The following is an 8,278-nucleotide window of genomic DNA, read 5'->3' as shown; positions in this document are numbered from 1 at the left end:
GATGTGGAGGCCAGGTTCTCCCAGCCTGGGGGATTAACAGTGATAGCAGGGTGGTTCCCCAGTGGACACTGGAATTTGGAACCCCAGTGCAGGGACACTGCTTCCAGAGGCCCACCTTCTCAAAGGCAATGGACACTAGGCAAACCTTCACCATCCCTCCTCACTTTAGATTCTAGATTAGAAATACTTACATTTGGTCAGGGTCAGAGTGTGCCGAGGAAATCATTGAGTTCCCCATCCTGAAGTTAAATGGCCGTACCATGGAAATAGAGTGTACCTTTCACAGGTATGTCCAGCCTGTAGACCACCCACAGCTTACCCTTTCTGTACAGAGCTTACAGGGATCATTCAAGCCGTGGTGGATGGCCAGCCAAGGATGCAGCAAGTGCTGGAGAGGTTGATGAGTGGATGGCAAAGGAAGGCCTCTTCAATCTCAACGTCAAGTCACCTGCAGAGACTGGGACTTGAAAGCCATGCTCCCAGGCCAGTGCTGTTATTTAGGCCTATCCATGGCGGATTACTTCAAGCAGTGGAGTAATCTGAAAAAGGCTTACAGCTTCGCCATGGGCTGCTGGCTCCAAAATGGACAACTAGACATGAACAAGGGTCTCAGCCTGCAACACGTAGGTCGGCCCCACAGTGGCACTGATGACGGCAAGAACATTGCCAACATCGTGAAGACATTGGCTTACCAAGGTTTCATCTTCAAGCAGGCATCAAAAACTTTCTAATTGGCAGAGGACGGGATGGGGCAGGACAGGGTAGCTGCTTGGCCCAAACCAAAATCCTCCTCTTCTTCACCAGAGGGAAAAGGGAGAGTGGTATTGCTCTGTGTCCAGTGTCCTCCAGCTGCCCAATGGGCTGGTGCCCTGGGTGAGGACTTGGTCACTTGGCTCCTCTGGAGCAGAGACTTTGTGCCCCACCCCCTCCCCCTCCTCAGTCTCTGCCCAGTATTAGCCCCTGCCATCATGGGCCTGGGCTAGGGGGAACCCAGGTACTCACTGCCTTCTCCCTGGTACACAGGCTTCTGCTGGGGCCACCAAGTTTCCCCTGTGTCCCCTCCCATCCATAGTGCATGGTGTGTGGTGCCCACAGGGCTCCAGGATAGGTCAGGTCCCACCTTGTGTCCACCCCCATCCCTGCTGTGAATGTGCCACTGAATAAAGTTGGGGAAACAAGGGGAAAAAAAAGAAATACTTATGCCCCAGGTGACCCTCTGGCTTCTGATCACTGGTTCTCACTGGCATCATGGAAGCAACGGGGTCGGGGTGGAGTCCTGGACAGTCTCTCCCACATAGTTCCATTTCTGGGAGCCCAAGAAAGTCTACCTTCAGAAGGGGAGCACCAGGCTTGCCTATCCCAGCCCCTGAGCTTGGTTCTTCACCCCAAGGGGCCATGAGAGATGGAACGCTGGGCTCTCACAGCATCCAGAACAAACTCCCACTCAGGGCCTGAAGCAGAAGGAGCCTCATTTCCCCATGGGGAAGCAGCTGGGGTCTGGAGATTGGTGTCAACCTCTCACAAGAGCAAAGAAGCCCAAGGATCTACATTGCCTTGAGAAGCTGAGTGACAGCCTCGGGGACCCTGAGTCAACAGAGACAAATCTTCCCCACATCATTAAGAGGAAAGACATCCCTCTGTCTTCAGCAGGAATGGGAACAAATGTGTATCGGGGGGGGGGTTAATGATAGAAATAGGTAGGTAGGTAGGTAGATAGTAGATCAATCGATAGGTAGATAGATACATACATACATATATACACACATGCACATTTATATACATACATAATTACAAGACATTGAAGTTATGGACAAATTATATATAGATGATAGGTATATGAATAGATGACAGAAGATAATAGCCAGATGATGATGGACAGATAGATGATAAATAGATGTTAGACAACAGATGACAGATAGATCAATAGATGGGTGGTAATGACAAACATGGATCTCTTTCTCTCACACACACGCACACAAACCCCACCCTGGGATGTTATAAAAATGAACCAGTGAATCTCTGAGGACTGACAGTTTGGGTGAGCTCTGCTGTTTCCTGTGCCACCAGGACTTTAATGCTTCCTAACCATGATGGCATCAAAGAGCCAAGGTGGGCTTCCCCTCAGAACACTGGTGAAGTAAAAGTTCTGCTTCCAAGGCCTGAGTCTCTCACCCTGAAGAGCCTTGATATGGGATTCCCCTCTTTATGCTATGAATATGTTTTATTATCATTGGTTATTAAAGAAGCTGTTTTGGCCAGTGGCTTAGTAGAGAAAAGCCACGCAGGAAATCTGAACAAAGATATAGAGAGAAAGTAGGCGGAGTCAGAGAGAAGCCATTTATCTGCTGAAGGAGAAAGACACCAGACCTTACCTGTAGTCCACAGCCTCATGGTGATACATAGATTAATAGAAATGGGTTAATTTAAGATGTAAGAGTTATTTAATAAGAAACCTGAGTTAATAGGCCAAACAGTGTTGTAATTAATATAATTTTGTGGGATTATTCGGGTCCGAGCAGTCGGGAAACAAATGATCAGTCTCTGCCTACAGAGCCTGGTGCTGCCTGGCTTTCTGCTGTTCATGGCAGCAAATGAAACAGCTCACACAGACGCACACCAGCAAAAACATGCCAGGCAAGCAAGCTGTGCATGGTGAGTCCCATCCTGGCTCGGTCTCAGACCAGTTACATGAGCCCTCCCAACCCCAGGTAGGGCACCTTGGGAAGAGTATTTACATTGTGTGCAGGGAAGCTGGATGACTGGGAACATTTCACTCTGAAATCATGCCTGATACACTCACTCATCACAAGGCTACAAGCAGTGTGTCTCTGTGTGTTTGTGTGTATACATAGCAAGGGCTATCTAATGGGGCTGAACCCTCCATAAATGCTTTAAAATATTAAAAAATTAATGATTCCAAGACATGAATGTTTTTGCAGGTTCGAGTATAGGTTGAAAGTCTCCCCTGAGAGCTCATTAATCTTGTGAGTTTGCTCATTTCCCAAGCAAGGGGCTGGTGTGGGTGAATCAGGAACCTGCAGAGGCAGAGAGCCTTTTAGTAGCCAAAACTCAAGGAACAAGGGCGCTGTCCATGGTTCTGACGGCAGAGACTGCTTCCTAGAAAAATGACCTATTGTTTCCTTCATTACAAAGACACTTCTCCCACGAAGATGAATGGTTGGGGAAAGAGTAACAAAATAGCATGGCTATCAGAGAAGGGAGGTCTGTGGAGGAAGTGGGGAGGACTGTAGAGGAAGAGGGGAGGGCTGTAGAGGAAGTGGAGAGGACTGTAGAGGAAGAGGGGAGGGCTGTAGAGGAAGTGGAGAGGACTGTAGAGGAAGAGGGGAGGGCTGTAGAGGAAGTGGAGAGGACTGTAGAGGAAGAGGGGAGGGCTGTAGAGGAAGAGAGGAGGGCTGAGGAGGAAGAGGGAAGCGCTGTAGAGGAAGTGGAGAGGGTTGTGAAGGAAGAGGGGAGGGCTGTGGAGAAAGAGGGAACAGTTGTAGATGAAGTGGGAAGGGCTGAGGAGGAAGAGGGAAGGGCTATAGAAGAAGATGAGAGGGCTGTAGAGGAAGTGGAGAGGGCTGTAGAAGAAGTGGGAGGGTTGTGGAGGAAGGGGAGGGCTGTGAAGGAAGAGGGGAGGGCTGTGGAGAAAGAGGGGAGAGCTATAGAGAAAGAGGGGAGGGTTGTGAAAAAAGAGGGAAGGGCTGTGGAGGAAGTCACTTTGGGTTCACAGGGAGAAATTTCTCCTCATTTAATATACCCCAGGGTGATCTCAGAATGAAATGCTTGTGGGTTTCTTTGCACATGCACCTTTCCCCAGGAATGGGTCCCCAAAACTGCCTCCAGCTCTCCTAGATCTGGCAAAAGGATAACCAGGCAACTGTGGCTGAACTTGTCCACCAGGCAAAAGCCCATGCTTGCTGTGATCTTTCTCGTGTTACCCACTCTCCCCTGGACGCTCAGATGAGAGCACAGAGATGTGTGGGAATGTGTGGATTTTGAGGAGACACGCTAACCAGCCACACTTCAAGGGCTACTTCCCAGCCACCACCTTGTTGAGCCCCTCGAAGGCAGCAGCCCATCCTAAAGAGTAGTGTGTCCCTTGAAGCCCTTGGTGCACGGCAGCTGAGCTGCTTGTGGCTTATTTGTGACCTCATCAGCAGGAACTGGACAATTACAAAGGGCCTCCCTTTGTTAAAAGCAGTGATTTACTGGACCTCTTCAACTTCCCCTTCCTTTGAATGTGAGTTACATAGGCCTGCTGTGCGATAATTAAATTCCTACATTACTGTCAAGCCGCTCGTTTTACCCATCCAATCTGTAACAGCACATTTTATTGTCGCTTTTTATTTTTTAATTAAGATAGAAACGGTTGTGTTCTGTGAGAGACAGAAGAAATGAAATGAAACAGACTGCCTCTCAAGTCAGTCACAGGGACTCTACAGAGTCCAAATCAGGGACCCTGATGGGACCACAGCTTTCAGTGCACACAGCATTCCCTCAGCAGGTGGGTAAGGAGCACCTACTGTGTGCACCCAGCATTCACTCAGCAGGTGGGTAAGGAGCGCCTACTGTGTGCACACAACATTTACTCAGCAGGTGGGTAAGGAGCACCTACTGTGTGCACCCAGCATTCACTCAGCAGGTGGGTAAGGAGCACCTACTGTGTGCACCCAGCATTCCCTCAGCAGGTGGGTAAGGAGCACCTACTGTGTGCACCCAGCATCCACTCAGCAGGTGGATGTTGAGTGCCTACTGTGTATGTGCCACAGTCTCTGGGATTCAGTGGTCTGTACAATAGAACTTGTCACAAGGGAGGGAGGCTGGCTCTGTTAGTAAAGTTAGTAAACTTTGCACGCATGAGGACCTGGCTTTGCTCTCCAGAGCCCGTGTGAAAAAATCCAGATGCATCAGTGTGCTGCCGTCAGTTCAGCCCTGGGGATGCAGAGGCAGGCTGGTCCCTGAAGGTCAGTGGACAAGCAGCCTAGATAACCTGGTGAGTTTCCGGCCAATGAGAGAACCTGTCTCAAAAACAGAGGGGCGGACCATGTCTGAGGAACAGCAGTCAAGGTTGGCCACTGTCTAGTCTTCCCAGCACACCACTGCCTGTCCGTGGGGCCATGTAATTGTGGAACTTCACCCTTGCCTCTGGTCAGTCCCATCTCCCTGTCTGTTCCCTCCTCACTGTCCCCAGGGCTTTGTCTGTGAACCCCATTCTCAACCCATGTAGCCTCCTTAAGTCGTTTCAGGCTGTCAGGATCTACTATAGATAGATTATGAAATGCATGCCACAAGCCCATGTGTTTAAAGACATGGTCCTCACCGCTGTTTCCACTGTAGAAGCGGTGTGATCAGCTGCTTTATGGTCCTGCCGCCATGTCTTCTCTGCCATGGTGGATCTTATCCCTGAACAGAGTTAAGAACACACCCTTCTTCCATAATGTTGCTTCTACCAGACCTAGGACCACAGCATCAAGAACAGAATGAATGCAGAATCCGATCTGCTTTCTCCTGGCCAGGCCATGAGAGCAGGTTCTCTCTTTATGGAAGAAATTATCACATTGATGGTTGGTGGTCAGAGCAGGGATGAGGTGGTGTGAAGCCAAAGATGCTGAAGTTCTGCCTATCAGCAAAGGCCAGGCTGCTAGAGCTATGATGGACATTGTCCAGAGATGCCCATCAGGGAGCCCATTTGCTACACACACACACACACACACACACACACACACACACACACACCTCTGCTAGGTGGGAGTCAAAAGACATCAGAGATTCCAAGTACCAAAGACCTTCAGGCGACACCAGCAGAACACTGAAACATTGTAGACACAGCACCTTTCTCCTTCCTGTCTGTCACTATCAGTCTGATGTCATCACTAACAGACCTGGCTACAGAAGGTGACGGCTCCCAAGAAATAGAAATAGGCATTGTGAAAATGCCTGTCATTCTGTGTGCATGTGTGTGTGTGTATGTGTGTGCATGTGTGTATGTGTGTATATGTGTGCATGTGTGTGCATGTGTGTGCATGTGTGTATATGTGTGCATGTATGTGCATGTATGGCCAAACACCGGCATTTGCCAGGAACCATGGCATTTTCCAAGATATGGGATTGATTTTCAGTGTTAATGTGTCTTAAACATGTCACCTCATACATATGCATATGTGTGTTTGTGTCTGCATGTGTGTGCTTTGTATGCACAAAGTCAGGTATATATTATGTAACTCTTTGTATTTGTGCCAATATGTATGTACCTGTGTATGCCTGTGTACGTGTGTATACTTGTGTAAGTATATTGGTGTGTGGGGTGTGTGTGTGTGTGTGTGTGTGTGTGTGTGTGCATGTGCTTGCATGTGTGTGCACATGTGTAGGTATACTGGGATGTGCGTGTACTAGCATGTTTGTGTGTACCGGTGTGCCTTTACATATATTGGTGACATTCTATGGTGTACTTTCTATTCCTTTGGACAGCCCACTGAAGCCAACTAAAATAGGTTGCTTCTGGGTACTTTCCTTTCATTGACGAGAGATAAGACCACACATGGTCCACAATGCAACAGGACTGAAGATTTTCCCTAAGTCTCTGTGTTGGAACTACCAGAACTGAAAAGAATGGGATGCCTGACAGAACACCCCAAATCTGTTCTTTGCCAAAACTAAAGCACAAGGGATGTGCACATTTCTGTTTTGTGTTTTCAAAAGTGCATCTGAAGCTCAGCCAAAGGCCCATGTCCTCCTGCTGAGAGGCAGTGGGGAGGATTTCTGCAATTCTATTCTCAGGTCCTCTAGGACCATGCTCTGCCCAGATGCAGGCATCTCAAAGGAGACCATGGGTGTTTCTTCAAAGCAAAGCCACCCTCCTGCCTGCGGTCCTTCATTCTGATGCAGAACTTCTCTGCACTCCAAGCTGTTCTCATGCCCCACGCGGTGGACCAGTGGCAGGAAGAGGTGGGAAGTTGCTTGCTGGGTATTGAAGTGAGTAAAGAGACCCTCTCTAGAGGGAGGCAGCCAAGCTGAAGTCAAAGCTACTGGACGGCATCTCAAGGAGACCATGGGTGTCTCTTCAAAGCAAAGCCACCCTCCTGCCTGCGGTCCTTCATTCTGATGCAGAACTTCTCCACACTCCAAGCAGTGGACCAGCGGCAGGCAGAGGTGGGAAGTCCTTGCTACATACATTACGAGTTGAAGTGAGTGCAGCCAAGCTGAAGCCAAAGCTACTGGATGGCGCATCCCTCACAGCTCCTGCTCACCATCACGAGGGCACTAGCACAATGCTGAAAGGTGTGTGTTAGTGATGGCAGAGAGGAGCGACCCGAGGTGCAGTCAGTGGGGTTGGGAGCCGCGGCACTAATATGGAGTCAGATATGGAGGTTCCTCGGGGAAATAAAAAGAGTAGAAGGATTTAAAATCAACACCACTGCCTGTGGCTCCAAAGGACTTAAAACCAATCAAATTGCTGAATTCTCTTCTAAACCCCGTGTATACTGCAGAGCTGCTCAAACCAGACAAGTTAAGGGGTCCACCTAAGTGTTCATGGACAGAAGAATGGACCAAGAGAAGGCGCTATATATACACACAGTGGATTACTGCTTGCATGTTAAAAAGGAAAGAAACCAAGTCATTTGTGACAACACACATTGTCATTTATGAAACTAGCCTGCGTTAGGTTACATGATGAAATCCAGGTCCAGGAAGATGCCCAGCACATGCTCCTGCCAGAGCATGGGATCTACTGCAAGGGCCACAGCATGGCAGAGAGCAGACTGGGGTTAGCAGAGGCTGAGGAGGCAAAGGGATGGAGAGAGACTGGCGGAGTTCAGGCCGGCCGGTCACAGAATGAGAGGAAGACCAGCTAAGGAGAAACACTTGGTGGGTGCTGAGGTTACAGGGAAACCCCACAGTCTCTGAAGCAGAGAAACACTTGAGCTTGGCCATGGCCATTATCGCTGTGCTCTGCTTTGATGGGTTTGGGGAAACCTACTCGGGCAGGTCTCGTGTAATTATAACCGTAGAAGCTCATTGTGAAGCAGTCTTGTCTCAGGCCCTTACCCCTCCCGTGCACCTTCGCAGGCTGCGTCTCTGGACAATCCAAGCCCTTCTCGGTGTATTTCTATCCTCAAAGCCTTCAAAGGCCACTGTTCTTTCTTAGATATTTTTTATGGCTCGTACCCTTCAGCACGCTGAGCCTTTGATGTGAGACACCAATGCTTAACTTTTAATTTTGTCTCCAGAAAGTAGTGCGGAGTGAATTAGAAAGGTTAAAATAATACTTCTCATA

General features: G+C 49.0%; 1 pseudogene; it reads left to right on the top strand.

The window, feature by feature from the left end:
* Window positions 1-224: 224 nt before the first annotated feature.
* LOC142845202 (ERI1 exoribonuclease 3-like) lies at window positions 225-748 on the top strand (annotated as a pseudogene).
* The last annotated feature ends 7,530 nt before the right edge of the window (window positions 749-8,278 follow it).

This window comes from Microtus pennsylvanicus, chromosome 2 (genome assembly GCF_037038515.1).
Source record: "Microtus pennsylvanicus isolate mMicPen1 chromosome 2, mMicPen1.hap1, whole genome shotgun sequence".
In the NCBI taxonomy this organism is placed as follows: Eukaryota; Metazoa; Chordata; class Mammalia; order Rodentia; family Cricetidae; genus Microtus; species Microtus pennsylvanicus.
This window is presented reverse-complemented; position numbering and strand designations above follow the sequence as displayed.